Source organism: Eulemur rufifrons, chromosome 21 (genome assembly GCF_041146395.1).
Source record: "Eulemur rufifrons isolate Redbay chromosome 21, OSU_ERuf_1, whole genome shotgun sequence".
In the NCBI taxonomy this organism is placed as follows: Eukaryota; Metazoa; Chordata; class Mammalia; order Primates; family Lemuridae; genus Eulemur; species Eulemur rufifrons.
This window is the reverse complement of record NC_091003.1, coordinates 14,546,918-14,570,993: the sequence shown is the minus strand read 5'-3', so window position 1 is coordinate 14,570,993 and position 24,076 is coordinate 14,546,918. Positions and strand designations below refer to the sequence as shown.

The window sequence follows — 24,076 nt, the reverse complement described above, 5'->3', positions numbered from 1 at the left end:
CCACAAAGGCTGGCTTCTCGGGGAGAGTGGCCAGGTTCCTGTCAGTAACCCCCTCAGCTCTCTGAGGCCGCCGTCCTGCACTGTCCATGGGACTCCCTGGGGGGACACCCCTGGAGGGCAGGGCAGCCGCTGTGGACATTGTGTCACTGGCGCAGCCCAACGCCATGACCCAGAGTCTCCAAACAGAACAGAGGAGGCCCCCTCACAGAAGGAGATGGGAGAGAGTGTTCTGGGCAGAGGGCAAAGCTGGTGCAAAGGCCCTGAGGTGGAGGTGAGCACTCTGTCCTCGACAAACTCCACACAGCCAGGGTGACAAGTAGAGAGCCAGGTGGGAGGGTGCGGGGGCAGGGACACAGGCCATGCAGGGCCTTGGAGGTCATTGTCAGGAGTCTGGACTTGATCCCAAGGGCATTGGGGAGCCATGAGGGATTACAAACTGTGAAGGGATGTGGTCAGCTTTTCCCTCTAGAGCTGCACTGTGCAATAGGGTAGCCACCAGCCATTGGTTAATTTAAATAAATTTAAATAAAACTAAATTAAAAATTCAGTTTCTCAGTCGCACATGCCACATTTCAAGTGCTCAGTAGCTACCTGTGGCTCCCCTGTCTGACAGCAGAGACAGAGAACATTGCCGTCATCACAGAAAGTTCTGTAGACAGCGTTGTGCTAGAGATCAGTCAGGTTCTGGGTGGAAGGTGTTTTTCAGAGAAGGGGACTGGTGAGGATGGGCTCCAGCGATTCAGCGAGAGATGCTCGTGGCCAGGACCTAGCATGGTCCCTGGAACATAGTAGGTGCTCAATAAAACACCACTGGTTGGCTAGGTGGCCTGTGTCAGAGTGAGGTGGGGGGATGCAGGTGAGAGGATGCTGGCAAGAGTGCTTCAGAAGGCTAAACTGGTGGGCCATGGTGACTGGAGGGGGCTAGGGTGGTACCCTGGTTCTGGCTTGGGCAGCTGAGTGGATGGTGGGGTGTTTCCTGAGATGGGAACCGGGAGGGAGGTGGCGTGTTGGGGACAGGGATGATCTCCCGTCTGAGGTGCCTGTTGAACGAAGGGCCACATGGAGATGTCTGGGAGGCCATTGGCTATTTGGGCCTGGAGGTGTGGGCCAGGCAGAGAGTTGGGAATGGATGGGCCCTCCCGAGAGAGGAGGCAGATGCAAGGGACAAGGGGGGGGGTGGCCCTGGGGACATGGACATGTGAGAGGTGGCCAGAAGGAGAAGGAGTGAAGGCGGAAGAGCGCAGTGCTCTAAGTGTCAGGGTCGCCAGGCAGGTCTGTAAACCAGGACCAGGACGCCCTGGATCCGGCCCTAGGAGGTTGCTAGTTGACCTTGGACAGAGAAAATTCAGGACAGGAAGGGAGAAAATGCCAAACCAGAAGTGGAGAAGAGGAGGCCGCGAGTGGCTACAACTCTTAGAAAGTTTGTCGGTGAAGGGATTAAGACTGTTACCAAAGGCTGGGCACGGTGGCTGTACCTGTAATCTGAGCACCTTGGGAGGCCGAGGCAGGAGGATCACTGGAGGCCAGGAGTTTGAGACCAGCCTGGGCAACATAGTGAGACCCCATCTCTACAAAAAAGTAGAAAAATTAGCCAGGCCTGATGGCACCTGCCTGTAGTCCCAGCTACTTGGGAGGCTGAGACAGGAGGATGGCTTGAGCCCACGAGTTGAAGGCTGCAGTGATCTATGACAATGCCACTACACTCTGGCCTGGGCAACAGAGTGAGACCCTGTCTTTAAAAAAAAAGAAAAGAATGTTACTGAAGGGAGGGTTAGGGGAGAGAGGGAAGGAATTTTTCCCCTTGAGTTGGGAAAAATTTGAGCCTGTTCACAGGTTAACAGAAAATGTGTGTTTGGAGGGGTTTGGTGGCCAGAGGGGTGTTGCCTAAAGGAAAGAGCAGTTAATAAATGGTGTTTGTAATGTGCTTGAGAGTGTGCACCGATTCTTACAGCTGTTCTTCTCAATATCTCAGTGACGGAGATTCGTCTTACTCATCCTCATGTCAGAGATGGGGAAACTGAGGCCCGGAGTGGCTCAGCAATTTCCCCACGGTCACACTGGGCACCTTTACCTGCTGTGCACAGAGGCTCGGTCTAAGCCAGCAGGGCCTGCCCTTGAATTTGGCTCCCTGGGCTCTGCTGCAGGGTGCGTGCCCTATGCTCTCCCTCCTTTCTGGATAAACAAACCACTAAGTTATTTAAAAAAAAAAAAAGTACTGAAATTCCCAAGTGGGAATAATTTAGCCGGACAGAATGAACAAGGGATGCTGCTCCTGGTACTGCTCGTATTTCCGAATTCACGACACGCGCCTCCTGCCCCCACCTCACTCCCCAATAGGACGTCTTGTGAATCTGCAATAGTATAACAACTTAATAATATAATTGCGGCAACCATTTATTATGCCATTTACTTTGCTGAGCATTTAAATGCTATCTCATTAACGGCAACCATGAGAGGTAGGCCGTATTACTTTCTTCCTTTTTAGAGTGAATAAATGGAGGCACAGAGAGGTGAAGTGACTTGCCTAAGGCCACACAGCACATCGTTGGCAGAGCTAGAAGTCAAAACAGAGTCTGTCCCCAAAGCCTGTGCCTGTCCGTCAAACTGCTTTGCCGGTGATAAATTAGAGCAGAAAGGCTTGTTCTTTTGCTCTGTCACATCTGACTCGCTCACTGACGTGGGGGGAAAGTTAGCATCCGGCTCTCTCTCCTGATCAGCCTCTTCTCCCATAGGGATGTAACTGTCCCAGGCCCCAGGAAAGGACGCTGTGGGGTCCGCGGGGACTGCGGCATTCTGGCTGGGCGAAATATGTATTTTCATCCACAAAAAGCTTTTTGAGGCCCAGGAGCCTTAGGGAAATAGGGACAGATGGGGCCCATAGATTTCTTCCAGAAATGGTCTCGTTTTCTATTCCATCCTTGGGTAATGAATGTGTTGGGGGTCAAGAAAATGGCTGGTCATTTGCCACTGAACTAGGGAAGGTGGAGGGGGCAGGGGATGAATGTCTGTCTGTTTATAATCTGCAGGAGAAGCAGTATCGCATGGCCTTTCCTTGCCCTGGGTGTTCAGTGTCCTAATCGGTGTAGGCGACAGAGAGAATTAGGTGGATGAGAGCTGATCCCAGCCATGCAGCTGGGCGATCTCATGCTTGGAGTCAAACCCCATAAGTGGCTGCTAAAGCCTCTGGTTTGCAAAGCCACAGCCTGGTTAAAGAGGTGTTTTAGCCACGTGGTGTTCAGAAGCCAAAAGGCTCAGCTTCAGTTTTCTGGGGGGGTTTAAGGAGAAAGCAACCCTGGCAGGATAGATTGATAAATAAGAACCACTGCTTTCATTCCTTCACTTGGTCCCACACTGGAGCTCTTTGAGGCTCAGTTTGCTACTCATACTACTCAATTGCATGCCCACACACCGAAATAACCGAATAACCATTGCCCAAAGTGTGGTGATGGCTCCCTGTCCTTTGTCTGGGCATCTGCACTTTATAACCATGATTCCATTGTGTAGCTGTGCAGGAATTAGCCAGTCTCATATAGATGGATCTGTAAATGGTTTCCAAGTTCTCACTATTATAAATAAAAGTGTAATTATTATCTTTGTGCCTAAAACATTTGTAACACCTGCTGTCTTCCTGTAGGCCAGATTCTCAGAATTAGCAACCTACCTCCAAGATGGCCTCCTACAACCCATTCCTTCTAATATCCACGTCTGCTATGGACTGAATGTTTGTGTCTCCCCTGACTTTTTTTAGAGACACGGTCTCACTCTGTCACCCAGGCTAGAGTGAAGTGACATGATCATAGCTCACCGCAGCCTCGAATTCCTAGGCTGAAGCGATCCTCCTGCCTCAGCTTCCTGAGTAGCTGGGACTACAGGTATGCACCACCACACCCAGCTAATTTTTTATTTTTATTTTTTTAGAGGTGGGGTCTCACTATGTTGTCCAGGCTGGTCTCAAACTCCTGGCCTGAAGCGATCCTCCCACATCAGCCTCCCAAATTGCTAGGATTACAGGCATGAGCCACTGTGCCCAGCTCTGTCTCCCTAACGCCCAATGTGATGAGTTTGGAGGTAATTAGGTTTAGATGAGGTCACGAGTGTGGGCCTTCTATGATGGGATTAGTGCTCTTATAAGAAGCAGAAGAGACCAGAGCTCTCTCTTTCTCTACTACATGAGGACACACTGAGAAGGCAACCATCTGTAAACCAGGAAGAGGGTTCACCAAAAACCAACCATGCTGGCACGCTGAGCTCAGACTTCCAGGCTCCAAGACCGTGAAAGATATTATAAATTTCTGTTGTTTAAGCCAAACAGTCTCTGGTATTCTGTCGTCGCTGCTCCGACTGACTACAATACTTTTATATAGTCGTCTTCCACACTGAATCAGGGCTGGCCTAAGTGGACAACAGAATGTGGCAGAAGTGACAGTGTGTGACTTTCAAAGCTACATCAAAAAAGGCATTGCAGCTCCTTTCTCCTTTAGTCTCTTGAATCTCTCAAGAGCAGCCAGCCACCGTGTCATGAGGACAGTCAAGCAGCCTGCAGAGACAACCAGAGGCCACCTACCAACAGCCAGCAACAGCTTGTCACTCATGCGGGTGAACCGCCTTGGAAGTGGAAGCCGAGTCTCAGTTAAGACGTCATCTAACTGTGACTTCCCCAGAGACCCTGAGCCAACACCAGGCAGGTAGGCTGCTCCCACATTCCTGACGCCCAAGAGATGAGAGATGGTAAATGATTTTCGTGTTTTAAACCAACACATTCTAGGTGATTTGTTTCACAGCAATAGATAGCTAATAATACTGGATCAAAAGCCAGCATTCTTGAGATGCATGATCTAGAATGCCATTTTTCTTCCCTTTTCATATCACCAGATTGTCAGTTCCTATTCTGACGCGGAACTGGCTTGCATGATCTAAGGCGATCTCCCGGTGGGAGCTCCTATCAGCTCTGGAGATGCGAGGTGTTTGCAAAGCCCCACGTGTGACCCACAGCCCTTGCCATGCTGTTCTCACAGGAAGATTGGTTTTTGATTTGTGGCTGTGAGCACTTCCAGGACGGGATGTTCACAGCTTGTTACTTGGGCCCAGCTAAACCATCTAGTAGCCCAAGCCAGGCAGCAGAGACAGCCCAGCCTGTTATAATTGTTCCTTTCTCTGGATTCTGAAAAGCTTTCTAAGGAGTGTAAGCAAAAACATCTGGCCTATGAAAGAATACTTCGTCAGAGGCCATGCAACCGAAATGAGGGTTCTGGTGAGGAGGTCAATGTTCATTTCTACGGCTCATCCACCCAAAACATTCCCCACGTGATATACAGACCCAGGAACCTACATGGGCACTTGGAGATGTATTCATTTCATCATTAGTATGTTCAGTAACCACTTACGTAGCATCCTAGACACTGCTGGGCTTTGGGAAAATTCAAAGGAATGGAAGTCACAGTGGTCTTTATGCTTGCGGTTGTTCACAGAGGCAGTAATTAGAGTAAAAAGTCCACAGATGTTGTAGTTTGAACTAGGTTCAAATCCCAGCTACACCACCTACATCCTGTGTGCCCTGGGTTGGGTTTCTGGACCTCTCTGAGCCTTAGTGTCCTCTTCTAAAAGGAGAGGATAATAATAGTTTCTATCTCTTTGGAATATTTTGAGGAATGAGATACGCACATGAAACACTCGGAACCAGGCTTAGAGCATAGCATGTGTTTAACAATTGCTGAGTTTCTTATTATTGGTAGTAAAATGTCCCAGGTGCCTTGCATGGGCTCACGTGACAAAATTAGACACACCCATATTTGAATGCCTACTGTGTGCATTGCATAAAAAAATAAGAAAATAATAAAACATAAATAAAAAATAAAAAGCACTATAGCAATAACTCAGCAATGTGGGTGTGGGGAAGGGGAGAGTGCAGGCTCTGAAGTCAGAAACACCATGTGGTTCCTCATTCTGCAAGATACAGCTATATAATCTCAAGTTCCTTCTGCTCTGGAGGCCTCAGTTTCCTCTTCTGTAAAATGGGCAGGATAATGGGGCCTATGTTCTAGGAGTGCTGTGAGGATTCAATGAGATCTTTCCTGTAAAGCTCCTAGCCCAGGAAGACTTAACGGGCTCTGTATGTCCAAGCAGCCAGTTTTTCAGCCTCAATACTATTGACATTCGGGGCCTAATACTTCTTTGCTAGGGAGCGTGAGGGGCTGTCCCATGCACTTAAAATATTTGGCAACATTCGTGGCCTCTACCCACTCGCTGCCAGGAGCACCCTCCTAGTTGTGACAACCAAAAGTGTCTCCAGACACTGCCAAATGTCCCCTGGGGGGAGGTGGGGAAGAAAATTGCCCCCAGTTGAGAGCCACTGGTGTAAGCCTTTGTTGTTATTAATTAACAATAATTCCCTTTTCCTTTGAGGCTGAGGCACGTGATTTGTGAGGGGGTTGCTGGCCAGGTTGGGCTGTTGCAGACTGCACAAGCCGTTACGAGCTTTATTACCTCTATAATGAGATTTACATGGACGAGTGAGCCCTTTTTATGCCAAGATTCATATTGAAGTTTTGAAAAAATCTGCACGAGAGCATTATCTGGAAATTCTTCTAGCTGGAGTTCTATTGAGGTTGTCAAAGGGTGACCTTGGACCTAATTAGGATCTTGATATAATACCTAGAATTTATAGAATCTCTTCCCCCTTTAAAAAACACAATAATTTTTCTGATTTCCAACTGTTGATTGCACGTTGCAGAAAAACGAGAGCAGGAAATACAGGGCAGGAAATGTGAAAAGGAAGCTTACCTATTGTGATGGTTAATTTTACGTGTCAACTTGGCTGAGCCACAGGATGCCCAGATATCTCATTAAACATTATTTCTGGATGTGATCGTGAAGACGTGTTCGGAGGAGATTAACATTTGAATCAATGGGTTGAGTAAATCCAACGGCCCTCCCCAGGGTGGGTCATCCAAACTGCTGAGAGCCCGAATGGAATATAAAGGCTGAGGAACGGGTGTGCCAGCTCAGGCCTGTAATCCCAGCAACTCGGGAGGCTGAGGCAGGAGGATGGCTTGAAGCCAGGAGTTCGAGACCAACCTGGGCAACCTAGTGAGACCCTGTCCCTAAGACAACTAAATACAAATAAATAAAAAAATAATTTTAAAGAACTTTTTAAAAAAAGGCTGAGGAAGTTTAGGTTCGCTCTCCCTCTGCCTGTTTGAGTTGGGACGGTCTTCTGTCTTCGGCACTCCTGGGACTTAGGCTGTCGTTCTCGAACTGGAATCTCCACCCTCGGCCCTCTGGACTTTGGACCACACCCCTGGTCTTCCCGAGTCTCCAGCTCGCAGGGGGCAGATCGTGGGACTTCCCAGCCTCCATATTTCCACATGCCAAAACTTTATGACAAATCTCTTTCTGTCTATCTCCTGTGGGTTTTGTTTCACTGGAGAACCCTGACTAATACACCCATAATTCAAAATCCTAGGTCTCACAGATAATTTCTATTACTTCATGCATGCGTATGCGTGTGTGTGTGTGTGTGTGTGTGCGTGCGCGTGCGTGCGTGTGGTTTATAAAAACGGAACATGCTGTTTTCTGACCTACCTTTTTCCTCTAACAGCACATCTGGAACATCTTTACATATCGTTAAGTCACAAATGTTCTTCCATAAAATTCTTTTACTTTTCCTACTTAAGAACCTTCTGTGGCTTCCAGTGGCCTGGGAGTAGTCAGGCTTTGCCAAGAGAACAAGCTGAGGCCACACTCCGCGGTACCTGTTGAACTGCAGTTCTTTGCTGGTGTCTTCTGGCCACATAGAGGCCGGAGACCACAGATCTCATGAAGGAGGAGGGCAGAGGCTGGGTACTAGAGAGTCATTTTTGCCTTCAAGATGAGGTACAGACATTTTTAGCTGTTGTTCATGCTCTCTAATGCCCTTACTTATAGCATTTATAGCGTTCTTTCCAATCTCACCTATCTCTTCTTATTGGGTATCAAGGGTTGTTTCCATAACGAACAGTGGTGTGACAAATGTCCTTATACGTAGACCTCCTCATTATTCACTGACTCGGTATGTGCGAATTCACGTATTCACCAAAATTTATTTGTAACCCCAAAGCAATACTCGGGGTGACTTTGCAGTCATCTGTGGACATGTGTATGTGCAGAGTAGGGAAACATTTGGGTCCCCCGATGTGCACATTCCCAGCGGGGGTTGAACAAGGCAACGTTCTGCCTTTTTGTTTCCGCCCTTGTACTGTAAACAAGCGTCCTGGCTTAATCCTTTGGGGCTGCTATAACAAAATGCCATAAACTGGGTAGTGTATAAACAACAGAAATTTATTTCTCACAGTTCTGGAGGTGAGGAAGTGCGAGATCAAGGCAGACTTAATGTCTGGTGGGGGCCCGTTTCCTGGTTCGTAGATGGTGACTTCTCACTGTGTCCTCTCACGGTGGAAGGGGACAGGGGGTCTCCCTTGGGCCCCTTTTATAAAGGCACTAATCCCATTCATGAGGGCTCTCCCTCAATGACCCAATCACTCCAAAAGCCCCCAACTCCTAATACCATCACCTGGGGCTTAGGATTTCAGTGTCTCAATTTTAGGGGGACAGAAACATTCAGACTATAGCATAACTTTTCACAGTATGTTTGGTGCCACATTTTTTAGCATTTGTGTGCTTTTTTGGCTCGATTTCACTGTTTCAAATGGCCCCCAAAGTAGTGCTAAAGTACCAAGTAGTGTTCCTAAGCCAAGAAGGCAGCTATGTGCCTTATGGGGAAAATACATGGGTTAGATAAGCTTCATTCAAACATGAGTTATCATGGTATTGGCTGTGAGTTCAATGTTCATGAATCATATAAATCAACCATATATAATCCTAGCACTCTAGGAGGCTGAGGCAGGAGGATCACTTGAGGTCACGAGTTCGAGACCAGCCTGAGCAAGAGTGAGACCCTCCCCCCCCCATCTCTACTAAAAAACAGAAAAAATTAGCCCAGGGACTATTATATTTGTTTTAAAAATATTTTTAACTTTAAAGTTATGAATTAAAAAATTTAAAACACACTTATATATATAAAAAAATCAGGTGTCTTTAAGCAGAAACATAGATAAAACAAGATTGTATATTAATTGGTAAATGTAAATGTTATGACCAAAAGCTTGCAGGAACCTAGCTATATATTTCCCCTAGGAGCAGTGATTCAATGTTTGCTAATTCAGTGTTCATGGGGACTTTATAGAATATAAAATATATAAAGTATAAATCTACCATGAATAATGAGAATTGACTGTATTTGTGCATGGGATCATGACTGTTGCTTTAGGATAAATTTCTGGGCGTGGAATTACTGGGTCCAAGTAGAACACCTCTTCCAGAGTCTTTGAGTTTGTATTAGTTAGCTCTTGCTGTGTAACAAACTCAGTGGTTTAAAACAATAAGCATTTATTATTTTGTCAAAGTCAGCTGGGAGGGCCTGTCTGGATGAGGCTCAGCTGGTCTCACTGGGCTCATTCGTGTGTTCAGTCTGGTGGTGGGCAGTGGGAGCTGGCTGGTCTAGGGTGGCCTCACTCACCTGTCAGGGTTGACGTTTCCCATCTTTTGGGAAACATGCCTGGGCTTGTTCACACGGCAGCATCAGGGCTCCAGGGGAGTGTGTGGAACTGTCCAAGGCCCCTTGAGGCCTGGCCCTAGTACTGGCACAGCGGTCACTTCTGTTGTATCCTGTTGGCCCATGCAAGTTACAAGGCCAGTCCAGATTCCAGCAGTGGGAAACAGACTCCCATCTTTTGATGAAAAGAGTTGCAAAATCAAACTGCAAAGGGCATGGATACAAGGAGGGATGAAGAACTGGGAACATTTTTGCAATCAATCTACCACGTATTTCATACCATAAGCCATCTTTGTTGTCTCCCCAAGAATGTGGTAAGAGATCATTCCCTTTGAACCCTCTCAGATGTGATGACAAAGAATGAATAATAATTAATAATTAACAACCCTTTATGGAAGGCTTAATAAGTACCAGGAACTGTGATTCCTTAAATAAACTTTTATTTTAGGGTGGATTTTGATTTACAGAAAGCTTACAAAATAATATAGAGAGTTTCCCTATACCCCATACCCAATTTCCTCTGTTATTAACATCTTACATTAGGATGGTACATTTGTCACAATTAATGAACCAATATTGATGCATTATTAACTGAAGTCTGTAATTCATTCAGGTTTCCTTAGCTTTTGCCTAATGTTCTTCTTCTGTTTCAGGACCCATCCAAGACACCACAATACATTGAGTCACCATGTCTCTTTAGGCTTCTCTTGGCTGTGACAGTTTCTCTGTCTTCTCTTGTTGGTGATGACCTTGACAGTTTTGGGGCGTACTGGTCATGTATTTGGAAGATGTCCCTCCATTAGGATTTGTGTGATGTTTTTCTCATGATTAGACTGGGAAAGGAAGACCACAGAGGTAAAGTGCCATTGTCATCACATTGTATCAAGGGTGCCAACTGTCAACATGGTTTATCCCTGTGGATGTTCACCTTGATCATCTGGCTGAGGTAGCATGTGTCAGATTTCACGGGAAAGCTTTTTCCCCCTTTCCACGCTGTATTCTTTGCAAGGATGTGACTATACACAACCCACACTGAAGGGGTGGGAAGTTGTACTCCACCTTCTCGAGGGCAGTGAGAAGCTATATTTTTACATCAACGATCTACTTTACACTCCTTAGTCACTCCATGAAATTAGAACTATTAGTGTTCCCATGAAGTATAGGAATTGTATTATTTCTGTTTCACAAATGGGGAGACCAAGGCTCAGAGAGTTTGGGTGACTTGCCCAAGGACATTCAGGCAGGGCTTTAGCCTAAGTCAACCTGACCCCGACCCTGAGACTCTCAGTGCCTACTTCTTCCCGCTCTCCAGGACCTGGGCAGTGGCAGAAGGCTTTCCCTCCATTTTTATTAATGCTTCTGAGTGGTCACTCCCACTTACCTTCACCTCCTGCCTCTTGGTAGGCAGTTGTGCAGATCTCTGACCCAGAAGTTTTCTCTGACGAATGAGATCTTCCCGAGCTTGGCAGTGTTTCCTACTTATTCCTAGACATGGAGAAGGTGGCACAGTCTATCAGGAAGTAGACTTAGTGCAGTTGGCCAGCAGTGTGGCCATGGGCAAGTGGCTTCACCCCTTTGAGCCTCAGTTTCTTCCCCTGTAAAATGGGGCTAAAGAAGGCATATTGTTGTTTATCGTCTTAGAGTGAGATTCATTGAGTTAACGCCTGGCAGGTTGGTAACATTGGCCTGGTGAGTAGTAATGTCCAATAAGTACCAGCCCTGTTGTGGTAAGTATTTATTTGTATTAAGGATCTGTGGCAGGTGTTTGCACAAACATAATCTCAGGTGAGCATCATTTCTCCCCACTGAAGAGATGAGGACACTGAGGCCCAGAGAGGTGACGTGACTTGCCCAAGATCACAAAGCCAGGAAGTGGCAGGTCCCGTTGTCACACCAGGGTTTCTCCCATCAGCTCAAGCCATCATGGCCACCAGGCATGGACTCTGACCCCAGCATGTGCCTGGGCCAGGCAGGCATCCTGCATTTCCTCGTGGACGCTCTCAACACCTTGGGGTGACGTCAGAGAAGGCTGAGTAGGGAGCCGGACTTCCATTCCCACCGGGTGCTCATGAGGCCGTCTCCGCACGGTGCAGGTGGAGGCCACGTGGGGAGGCTGGATTTCCACCCCCACCCGACAGTAATGATGTGTTCCCTCTCTTCCCTCTAGGGTGGTGGCAGAGGAGGCATCATGGTAAGCCAGGACTGTCACCACTGCCTGAGGACACCCTGCCATGGTGTCAGAGGAAGACCATGGGGAACACTAATAAGGCATTTCTACCATTCCCTTCCCCAGCCAGGGAGGTAACAGCAGAGGCAGGTGGGGAGCCAGAGCGCTCACGTCCACCCGGCAGTAGGAGAAGTCCCCCCACTCTGCCTATCGGGGGTCCACGGAGGCCGACTGGGGAGCTTCCACCCCCACCTGGCAGTAATGTGGTGGCCCCTCCCTCCATCCCCGTACCAGAGTAGTGTCAGGTAGCACTAGCTAAAATGGAACATTTAAATGAGATCCAGTGTCTCATAACATAATACCACAAATGTCAAGATTTTTTTTTTAATTTTTTTTATTTCGGCATATTACGGGGGTACAAATGTTCAAGTTACATATATTGCCCTTGCCCCACCCAAGTCAGAGCTTCAAGCGTGTCCATCCCCCAGACGGTGCGCACCAAACCCATTAGGTGTGTATATACCCATGCCCTCCTCCCCCCTCCTACCTGCCTGACACCCGATGAATGTTATTACTATATGTGCACTTAAGAAATGTCAAGGTTTGGATTGAAAATTGCCCATACGAAGAACCAGGAAGATCTCAAACTGAGTGAAACAAGACAATCAACAGATGCTAACACAGAGATGACAGAGAAGTTAGAATTAGCTGACAATGATTTTATTTATTTGAGACAGGGTCTTGCTCTGTTGCCTGGGCTACAGAGTTCAGTGGCGTCAAGCTCACAGCAACTTCAAACTCCCGGGCCCAAGCGATCCTCCTGCCTCAGCCTCCCAAGTAGCTGGGACGACAGGTATGTGCCACCACGCCCAGCTAATTTTTTTAATTTTTTTTGTAGAGATGGGGTCTCACTATGTCAACCCAGGCTGGTCTCAGACTCCTGGGCTCAAGTGATCCTCCCCACCCCCTGCCTCAGCCTCTCAAAATGCTGGGATGACAGGCATAAGCCACCACACCTGGCCTGACAATGAATTTAAATCAGCCATATAAAAATTCTTTGGCAACCAACCACAAACATGATTGAAATAATTTTTTTTTTTTTTAAAAAAAGGACTGTCTCCATGAAGAAATAGAAGATATAAGGAAAAACCAAATGGAAATTTGAGAGCTGAAAAGTATAATAACAAAGAAATGCAGTGGATAGGCTCAACAACAGAATGGAAGAGGCAGGGGGAAAAAATCCGTGAAGACAGAATAACAGGAATTACCTCATTTGAACAACAGAAAAAGAAAACAAACCAAAAAGATAGACCATATCCTGGACCATAAAGCAAACTTCAACAAATTTAAAAGAATTAAAATTACACAGAGTGTATTCTCTGACCACATGGAATCAAATCAGAAATCTGTAACAGAAAAATAACAGGATAATCTCCAAACACTTGGAAACTAAACAATGCACTTATAAATAGCCCGTGGGTTGAAGAGGAAGTCTCAAGGGAAATTTAACGATGCACTGAACTGAATGAAAATGGTAATCTAACACATCAAAATTTGTGACACACAGCTAAAGAAGTGCTGAAAGGAAACTAGCACTAAATGCAGATGTTAGAAAAGTCTCACATCAAAAATCTAAGCTCCCACTTCAAGAACTTAGAACACGAAGAGCAAAAGAAACTCAAAGCAAACAGAAGGAAGGAAATAATAAATATAAGAGCACAAATCAATGAAACTAAAAATAGGAAAATAGAGAAAATCAATGAAACAAAGATCAGTTCTTTGAAGGTTCAGTAAAATTGACAAATTCCCTACTGAGACTGACCAAGAAAGAAAAAGACACAAATTTCTAATATCAAGAATGAAACAGGGGCTATCACTACAGACCCTGAGACATCAAAAGATAGGGGAATCCTACAAACAACTCTAAACACATAAACTTGATAATGCAAGTGAAATGGGCCAATTCCTTAAAAAACAAAAACTACCATAGCTCATCCAATATGGAACAGATAACTTGAATAGCCCTGTAACTATTAAGGAAATTGAATTTGAAATTTAACAGCTCCCCCCAAAACAAATGTCTAGGTCCAGATGGTTTCACTGGAACAGTCTATCAAACATTTAGAGAAGTAAAACCCATCCACACCAATCTCTTCCAGAAAATAGGAGGAAAACATTTTAACTCATTTTATTAAGCTAGTGTTAACCCCAATAACAAAATCAGATAGACTACAAAAAAGGGGAACTACAGACCAATATTTTACATGAGTATAGAAACAAAAATGCTTGATAGTATATTAACAAATGGAATTCAGCAATATATAAAAAGAATTATACACCATGACCGAGCGGAGTTTATTTCAGGGATGCAAGGCTGGTTCAGTATTTAAAAATCAATGTAAGCCACCATATTAACAGGCTACAGAAGGTGATTGTATTATTTGATGTAGAAAAAGTATTGACAAAATTCAATACCCATTGATGATAAAAACTCTTAAAAACAGGAATAAAGGGGAGCTTCCCTGATTTGATAAAGAACATTTACAAAAATATCTAGGCCGGGCGCGGTGGCTCACGCCTGTAATCCTAGCACTCTGGGAGGCCGAGGCGGGTGGATCGCTCGAGGTCAGGAGTTCGAGACCAGCCTGAGCAAGAGCGAGACCCCGTCTCTACTAAAAATAGAAAGAAATTATCTGGCCAACTAAAAATATATATAGAAAAAATGAGCCGGGCTTGGTGGCGCATGCCTGTAGTCCCAGCTACTTGGGAGGCTGAGGCAGTAGGATTGCTTAAGCCCAGGAGTTTGAGGTTGCTGTGAGCTAGGCTGACACCATGGCACTCACTCTAGCCCGGGCAACAGAGCGAAACTCTGTCAAAAAAAAAAAATATATATATATATCTATAGCCAACATTATACATAATGATGAAAGGCTCCATGTTTCTTGGTGAAGGTCAGGAACAAGGTGAGGATGTTTGTTTTCACTATTTTTTATTCAACGTAGTGCTAGATGTTCTAGCCAGTGAAATAAGGCAAGAAAAGGGTATAGAAGGAATACAGATTGGAAAGAAAACATTAAAATTATCTCTATTTGCAGGTGACATGATTGTCAACATAGAAAATCCCAAGGAATCTACAAAACACCTTCTAGGAGTAATAGGTGAGTTCAGCAATGTTCCAGGATATAAGATAAACATACAAAAATCAATTCTATTTCATTATACTAGCAGTGAGCTCATGGACACAAATTAAAAATACAATGCTATTTATAATTGCTCAAAAAGTTACTTAGGTCTAAATCTAGCAAAACATGTACAGGACTTGTCTACTTAAAACAACACAATACAATGAAAGACATCAAAGATTTAAATAAATGGACAGATATTGTGTTCATGGATTGGAAGACAACATGATAAAGATGTCAGTTCTCCTCAGATTGTTATACAGGTTTGCCACAATTCCTATCAAAGCCCAGCAAGATTTTTTGTAGATACAGACAAGATTATTCTAAAATTTATATGTAAAGGCAAAGAAACCAGAATAGCTAAAAACAATTTTTAAAAAGAAGAATAAAGTGGGAGGAAACAGTTTATCTGATTTCAAGATTTATTATATTGTTAATAGCTTCAGTGGTCAGGACTGTGTGGCAATGGTGGAAGGAAGGTATATAGATCAGTGGAATAGGATAGAGAACCCAGAAGTAGACCCACACAAATATGCCCAACTGATTTTTGACAAAGGTACAAAATTAAATCAATGGAGGAAAGATAGCCTTTTCAACAAATGATACTGGAGTGATTGCATATATGCAGGCAAAAAAATGAACTCCAACTGAAGTCTCAAACCTCATACAAAAATTAACTCAACATGGATCACAGACTTGGGTGTGAAATATAAAATGGCAAAACATTTAGTAAAAGCATAGGAGAAAATCTTTAGGGTATAGGTGAAGCATTCTTAGATCCGACACCAAAAGCATGGACCATAAAGGAAAACATTTGATAAATTGGACTTAAAACTTAAAACATTTCCTTTGTGAAAGACCCCATTAAGAGTATAAAAAAACAGACTATACAGATGGGGAGAAAATATTTGCAAACCATATATCTTGACAAAGGACTAGTATGTAGAATATATAAAGAACCCTCAAAAACACAACAGTAAACAAACAGATAAACCCAAAACATAAATGGTCCAATTAGAAAATGGGCAAAAGACACGAAGAGACATACAAACAGCAAATAAGATAGGAGAATATTTATAACATCATTAGATATCAGGAAAATGCAAATTAAAACCACAGTGAGATACCACAATATACCTATGAGAATGGCCAAAATAAAAAACAGTGACAACACCAAATGCTGGCAAAGATGCAAAGAAACTGGATCACTCACAGATTGCTGGTAGGTGGGGATGGAAAATGGTATAACCACTCTGCAGAACAGTTTGGCAGTTTCTTAAAAACTAAACATGTAACTACCATGTAACTCAGCAGTTATACTCCTGGTCACTTTTCACAGAGAAATGAAGACTTACGTTCATACAAAAACCCATACATGAATGTTTATAATGTTTATAGCAGCTTTATTGATAATGACCCCAAACTAGAAACAACAAACAACTTAGATCTCCTTCAATGGGTGAATGGTTCAAGCATCCGTGGTATATCCACACTATGTAACCGTACTCAGCAATAACAAGGAACAAAGTATTCATACATGCAACAGAGATTTACGCTGAGTGAAAAAAGCCAATCCCCAAAAGTTACATTTCTATCACATTCTTGAAACGACACAATTACAGAAATGTAGAGCAGATGAGTGGTTGCCAGGGGTTAAGGAGAGGGTGGGTACAGGATGGAAGTGGGTGTGGCTATAAAAGGGCAACATGAACGATCCTTGTGGTGATGGAAATACCTTGTATCTTAACTGTATCAATGTCAATATCCAGGTTATAATGTACTACAGTTTTGCAAGATGTTACCATTGGGGGAAACTGGGTAAAGGGTACACATGATCTCTTTGTATTATTTCTTATAGCAGCATGTGTATCTATAATTACCTCAAAATAAAAGTTTTAAATTAAAAAAAGGCATCTGTCAGTAGCTGGGCAATTAGTCAGCAATTTTCCAGTCCCTATTTTGCAGAAATAAGCACCCGGAGCAGTGAGAATCAAGATTTATCCATGTAGGATGAATTTTAATATTCCCCAGGCTTTGTCCTCTTCTGTCACTCAATTAGGGGTCTTGACCACTGAGATTACTCTAAGGGCTTCCAGTCTCATTTATTTAATATTATTATTATTAATGCTTCCACGGGGCTAATTCACTTAGCTTCCAGGTTACCCTGGCAACCTAAAACTAATGTCCACATTTGGTACTGAGAGAAACCAGAAAAATGATTTGCTAAGGAGCCTCTGGATGCAGCCCCCACTGTTTTTTCTTCTTCATACATGAGCGAGCACCTGTATCATGTAGAGCCTGGAATCACTCTTATTTTTCCTGATCATTAAATTCCTCTCCATCTCACATCTGTCTTAGACCACTGTAGAAATCACCAGCTTTTGAGAGCAGGGAAAGAGTCTCAGCCTGAGTGTGGTGACTCACATCTGTAATCCCAGCACTCTGGGAAGCCAAGGCGGAAGGATCACTTGAGGCCAGGAGTTCAAGACCAGCCTAAGCAACATAATCTCTACAAAAAACAGAAAACCTAGGTAGGCGTAGTGGCACACACTTGTAGTCACAGCTACTTGGGAGTCTGAGGTAGGAAGGTTGCTTGAGCCCAGGAGTCTGAGGTCGCAGTGAGCTATGATGATGCATTCTAGCCAAGGCAACAGAGGGAAACCCTGTCTCACATACACACACACAAAAGAAAAAAAAGAGAGAGAGAGAGAGATGAAGACTTTCAAATCCAGCATCTTACCTGATCTTACCTGGACCTGAATCCCTTCATTTAGGACCAGATTGGAAAGAGCCAAGGTTTCCTTCAGGCCCACAAAGGGGTGGCTGGAGATTTAAGAACAGGGAAATGATGGGGTTTGCTTCCAGCAAAGGGTTACGCATTTTTTCCTGCTGTTCCTGGGAGTAGCAGTTCTCAGCTGAGCACATTTGGGGCAGGTGTCGGGTAAGGTGAGGTGGCATTGCTTCTGCTTTTGGATGCATCTGTGAAAGGATAATCCCCCCTCCCCCCAACTCAGGGATAAAACTAGGAACCGAAACAAGCAGCTGGAAGGTGAAGACCTTGGAATCTTTCTTTCTCAGCATATTGCACAGTTGCTTTATGGTGGTGTCATCTGGTGGAGGGAAGTGGTGTCATGGGAAGCTTTACTTCTAATTTCATCATTTAAAGAACTGGGGGAAGGGAATCACCATGTTTTAAGCACCTGATGTGTCCTGGGTACTTTTCCATGTCTTAATTCATTGAATTTGAACTCCTGAGTCTTCAAAACCACTCCCTGAAATAAGCATTTACATGATCCCCACAAGGAGAGTGGGGCTCAGAAAGCAGAAATGACTTGCCCAATGTCACACAGGAAGAGGTGGACCCTGAATTTGAACCCAGGTCTGTCAGAATACAAAGTCTTTGGTTTTTCTATTCTCTCTTGCTGCCACGGAGGCACTTTAGTGTAAGGACTAACTGGCCAAGAGTGTAGGTTCTGCAATTAGACAGAGTGTGCGTTTTACCTGGTTTAAGCTGTGTGACTCGGGCAAGTAATTTCACTTCTTTGAGTCTCAGTTTCTTCACCTTTGTAGGTAGGGATTAAGAATTCTTTCTATGGCCACAGGATTATTGAGGGATTTCAGGAGATTCTGCATGTAAAGCACTCAGATAGTGCCTGGCATATATAAGTGATGGGTAAATGTTAGCTATAATCTGTTTCCAAAAGTAAGTCACTCACTCGGTGGTTCCCAGTTGCAACACAAAGCACTTTATCAACCTTCATTTTCCCCAAACCGTGCAGAACCCACTGCTATCAATGCCCTTGTTTAAAGATGGGAATCGTAAAAATAGTGAATCGTTTTTCAGCCTTGCCATATGGCAGGCACTGCACTGGGTGCTTTAACACATTCATTTATCTCATTTAAATGAAGAGCGTGGCAAATCTTGCTGCAGAAAGGGTGCTGAGTCCCTCCCATGAGGAGTGGCTGCTTGAAGGCAAAATGAAACCCATCCTTTCATACTGTGGAGTCAGGGCAGTAGCAGCAACAGGTAGCATCTGCTGAGGGTTTATCACAAGCCAGGCACCCTTCTAAGTGCAATACTAACATGGTCTCGTGGAACTCTGTGAGGAGGTGTTCCTATTATTCCTATTTTAGGGACAAACTGAACCTTAGAGAGGATAAGTCATTTGCTGTGATAGCTATTTTAGTTCAGGTGGACCTTGATTTACATAACACACATTTCTGAGACTCATGCTTAAAATGAAAAATCCCCCTGTGACTTGCAAAGATGCCTTGCTTTGGGAAGTCAACAGCCCCACCTCTCAGCAGGCCTGCCTTGTCAATTCAGTTCCCCAGGCCCAGTTTCCCCAAATCTTGGTATTTCTGAGCTTGGTATTTCAGGAAGGGGCTCTGGATATCAACAGGACAACTTCTTCACGATGAGGATTAGGAATCTCAGGCCCAGTTCCAGAAGGAACCGCCCCAAGTCACACAGCCTGACGGCAGCAGATCTGGGACTGGAATCCCCGGCTCTGAGTTTCAGGCCTGGGACGCCCAGTTATTGAGGGACTTTGGCCAGGGAAAGGAAGGGAGGGACTTTGCAGTTTCCATTTCCTCACCTGTGAAATGGGGTCAATCACCGGTCATCTTTGCGTCATTGTTGGGGCCACGTGGGTGTGGCCCAGCCCAGGGGAGGCCCCCCTGCACTAGGAACGTATAGGCAGGGATGGAACGTCGGGAGTCCCCAGAGGTGGCAGTGGGAGGGTGAGACGGGGCAGGGGCGGAGCTTCAAAAGCCAGAGGCGGGGATTCACGGATTCGGGGCGGGACTTGGAGTTGAAGCGTTTAGACAGATAGTGGGCGGGGCCTAAGATGATGCCTATTGCATCGAGGGTCCCTGGGCGGGGCTTCTGGCAGTCTGGGCGGGGTTTTGCGGCGCCTAAGGGCCAGTTCGGAAGCGGAATTGGGCGGGGAGCTGGGCTCAGGGAGCTGGGAGGCGGGCTTCAGGGCTTGGGTGGGCGGTGGGCGGGACTCAGGGGAGCCGATGTTCCGGTTTTAAGGGACTCGGGGGAATCTTTGTGGAGCCTGGGGCTGTGGCTCGCTGAGCCCAGCGGGTCAGTGGGCGGAGCTCTAAGAACCCAGCTCCAAGTTCTAAGCAGCGGTGGGCGTGGCCGGAGGCTCCTGTGGGCGTGTCCGTCCGGCCACTCAGATGACTGGAGAGCGGGGCGTGGGCTGGGGCACCGCCCTCCTCCTCGGCCCACCTGCATCCCTCGGCGCGACCAGAGGGGCGCTAGGGAGGGCGAGGCGTGGAGCGTCGAGTGGGAAGCGGGCTTCCCCTCCCGGAAGTGGGCGTGGCGCGGCGCGGCCCGGCGGCCCTGGTTGGGCGCGGCGCGGCGCGGGGGCGGGGCCTGCGCGCGGCGGCGGGGGCGGGGGCGGCTGCCCGCGCCCCTCCCCCGCGCGGCGCTCAGTGCCAGGCGGGAGGCGGCAGCGGTTGGAGGCTTCGCCCGGCTTTGCAGCGGGGACTTCGGCGGCGGCGCCTCAGGCACCTCGGCCCTGGTGAGCGGCGCGCGCTCGGCGGGGCCGCTCGGGAGCGAGCCGGGCGGGCGGACCTGTCCTCTCAGCATGTGGCAGCGCCCGCTGACAGGAGCCGGCGGGGCGAGGGGCAGGGCCGGGTGGGGGAGAGGGCTGGGGCAGGCGCGCGGGGTGCGGACCCACGGGCCGGTGTGCAGGGGCTAGGGTCGCGGGCTGCTGCCGGAGGCTCGGGGTCTCGGGGGTAGGGGAGCTGGGGACGGAACCAGGTGGCCTGGGGAGAGTGAAGCGGGGTCCCTGTGGGGAGGAGGCTGCCCAGGGGAGGGTCTTAGAGGTCCGGACCCCTCCTGGCCGGGCGAGGAGTCGCGGGGGACGCGGCTGCCCAAGGAAGGTTTTTTGGGACCAGGGACCGCCTGGTTGGGTGAGGAGAGGCTGCTCGAGTCTGGGGCGCAGAGCCCGGGGGCGCCAGGCCTGGGGGCGGGGTTTGGGTCGCCCTAGGGAGCGAGTGGGTGAGGGGTGGGCAGGGGCCGGGCTCACGTGGGGCCGGGGCGAGCTGGGCCCTGCGTTGGGAGGGGCGAGGGCGGCTGCCCGGCGTAGGGGTTGCCTGGCTTTGGGTGCGAGGCCAGCTCTGGGCCCCGAAGGTCTAGGTCGGGGGCCAGGCAGGGCGGGGCAGGGCTGGAGCTGGAGTAATGTGGGTGGGGGCGGCCTGGGAAGAGGCTGAGCCCGGCCGAAGGAGCAGAGGGCTGGGACTGGCAAGGGGGTGGGCGAGGAAGAGCGAAGCAGGAACGCTGGCGGGGTCGGGGGGCCTGGGGCGTCCGAGTGAACGGGGTGATTCAGAGATGTGTTCCCCTAATAGCGGGGCAGCTGGAGAGGGACGCAGGAAAAAGGAGCTAGGTGCAGGTGGGGTTCCGCTGCGCTGAAATGACTGAGGATGAGGTCAGATGTTGAGGGTGGAAATGCAGGAACCGAGCTCTCCCGCCTGTCCCCACAGGCGCTCGCTCACCAGCTCTCCGTCTCTCAAATGATTTGAATGTGTTGGGGGAAGTGGCAGGCTTCGGGGAGAGCCGAGAAGAAAGGGGCTTCCTCTTGGAGGGAGGCGCTGGCCCTGCCAGCCTTTTTTGGGAGTGTTAAAAGGATTTTGAACGCTGGAAAAGGAATGGTAGGCTTTACTGCCTCATGGTTTAGAATCACATCCTATATTTGGCCTTAATGTAGGCTGCCCTTGTTTTGTGGTGTCTGAAGTGCTTGCTCTACATGTTACAAACGTGGGATTCAGAGTGAGAAGCAAATTGCAAGTTGTTCCTCTCCCCAGGGATAGCAAGATACAAAGGCTTTTCCTTCCTATAAGACATTTTAAAAGAATTGAATGTAGTGCGTGTTTATAAACTGGTACTGGGTGGCAAATATATTCACTTCTGGGGAAATAGTTATTACAAGATATTGGGCTGTGTTACCACAGCCTTCCTGCCTGGGATTACATTCTAAAACAGTACTTGTAGGGCTCTTAGTCACTCTATATAATAATGCATCTCATTGTCCTTATCTGGCAGAACGTTCTCCTGACACCAGGGCCTGCTAGAATAGACAGAAACATGATTAAGTATAAGCAGTTGCTTTGTACCGTCTGTTCAATTGTGAAGGCAAATAGATGTCTGTTTAATATTAATTGACTTTCTGCATTCCCCGTAAAACTGCAGAAATGCACAAAATCTATTTTGGACTTGATTCTATACATTTTAGAAGACTGATTTAAGGAAACTTTTTTTTTTTTTTTTTTTTTGGCTTTAGTCATAATGTTTAGATATGAAGCCTTAAGTAGTAAATGGGTGTGAGAGATTGCATAAATAAATAGAGAAAAAGTGAAATAAAACTGAGAATTGTACCTTAGGTCTTGAAGTGCAGTGTTTTTATATATATATTTTTTTTATTTATTTTTATTGAGACAGAGTCATGCTCTGTCACCCTGGCTAGAGTTCCGTGGCATCAACCTAGCTCACAGCAACCTCCAGCTCCTGGGCTCAAGGGATCCTCCTGCCTCAGCCTCCTGAGTAGCTGGGACTACAGACTTGCACCACCACGCCCGGCTAATTTTTTGTGTTTTTATTAGAGACGGGGTCTCGCTCTTGCTCAGGCTGGTCTCAAACAGAACTCAAGGAATCCTCCCACCTCAGCCTCCCAGAGTACTAGGATTACAGGCGTGAGCCACCGCGCCCGGCCCTGCAGTGTTTTATAGTAGATGATAGTCCTGTGTACTGTGGATTGAACGAAGATTTGGTATAAAGGTCAGGTACACACCTTTTTGACAAATCTGGAACATATCTTGTTCACATTTGTTTTTGATTACTTGTGGAAGGTACATTAAAGCCTGACAAATAGATACATACCAATGAAACATCACTGCACACAATATTGAATTTTTCACGATCATTTGTTACTTTGCCTGCAGATTGTGCTAATCAGCATTTATGTCTATTTATGTGTAGTTTAAGATGAGATTCAGCATCAGTGAATAACAATTTTTAAACACTGTTGGGTTTTTTTGATATAAGTTTTATGTTTAACGCATCTGTCACTTCTGGGATCCACTCCAACCATGAGAAGGAGAGTGACTCTAATGCCTATGAGATGGAATGTTCCAAAGGATAAATTATCAGTTCTTATTAATAGTTATATAAGTGGGAATGTGGAAGATTCAGTTCTTTATGATGGCAAAATATTCATTTCTTTTTTTTTTTTTTATTTTTTTTATTTTTTTTTTATTTATTTATTTATTTATTTTTTTAAAATATTCATTTCTTAATATTTGGATTTGTCACACCCTGGTACTTTAGAAATAGATATTAATTAGGCTGTTTGACCTTTGACCTCTCTTCAGGGGTGGAGCAATAATAAATTTGAGTACTACTTTCGTGTTCAGAGTACAAATCCATATGGTATAACCTCTTAGGCTGGTTTTCCATTTAATGACTTCCCTGTGTTATCCTATCCCTAAGTTTTGAAAACTCTTCTGACACTTCTATGTCTTTTTAAACTTAAGATCCCTTTTCTGTATTAAACATGGAATTCTTCATGAATATTTCAATATGACCTAGTACCTAGAATGTTAAGTAATAGAATCTCTCTGGGTTTTCATTGCCCTAGTTCAGATCCTTTAAAGTGAGTGAACAATATTCTATACTCCTTCCTGAGCACACACTTTGTATTTCAGCAGTGCATAATGGAATATTTTTTTGTTTTATAACAGCTTTATTGAGATGTAATTCATGTACCATATAATTCACTCATTTAAAGTGTATAGTTCAGGCTGGATGTGGTGGCTCACGCCTATAATCTTAGCACTCTGGGAGGCCGAGGCAGGAGGATCACTTGAAGTCAGGAGTTTGAAACCAGCCTGAGCAAGAGTGAGTAATCCCAGCTACTACTTAGAGTAAGTTTAAACTTACTCTAAGCAAGAGTGAGCCCCTGTCTCTACAAAAAATAGAAAAATTAGTCGGGCATGGTGGCAAATGCCTGTAGTCCCGGCTACTTGGGAGGCTGAGGCAGGAGGATCTCTTGAGCAAGACTCTGTCTCAATCAATCAATCTTAAAAAGTGTACAGCTCGGTGGTCTTTAGTATACAGTATTCACTGAG

At 46.1% G+C, this 24,076-nt stretch overlaps 1 protein-coding gene across 2 annotated transcripts in view; it reads left to right on the top strand.

Moving 5' to 3' along the window:
• Positions 1 to 14,894: 14,894 nt before the first annotated feature.
• CORO1C (coronin 1C) overlaps positions 14,895 to 24,076 on the top strand; it is a 77,223-nt gene continuing 68,041 nt past the window's right edge. The window contains exon 1 of one of the 2 annotated variants that reach the window (XM_069496809.1): positions 14,895 to 14,914. The gene's annotated coding sequence lies outside the window, so the exon portion shown is untranslated. Of the gene's footprint in view, positions 14,915 to 20,382; positions 20,473 to 24,076 lie in introns of those variants that run through there. The other variant, XM_069496807.1, reaches the window with a different exon arrangement.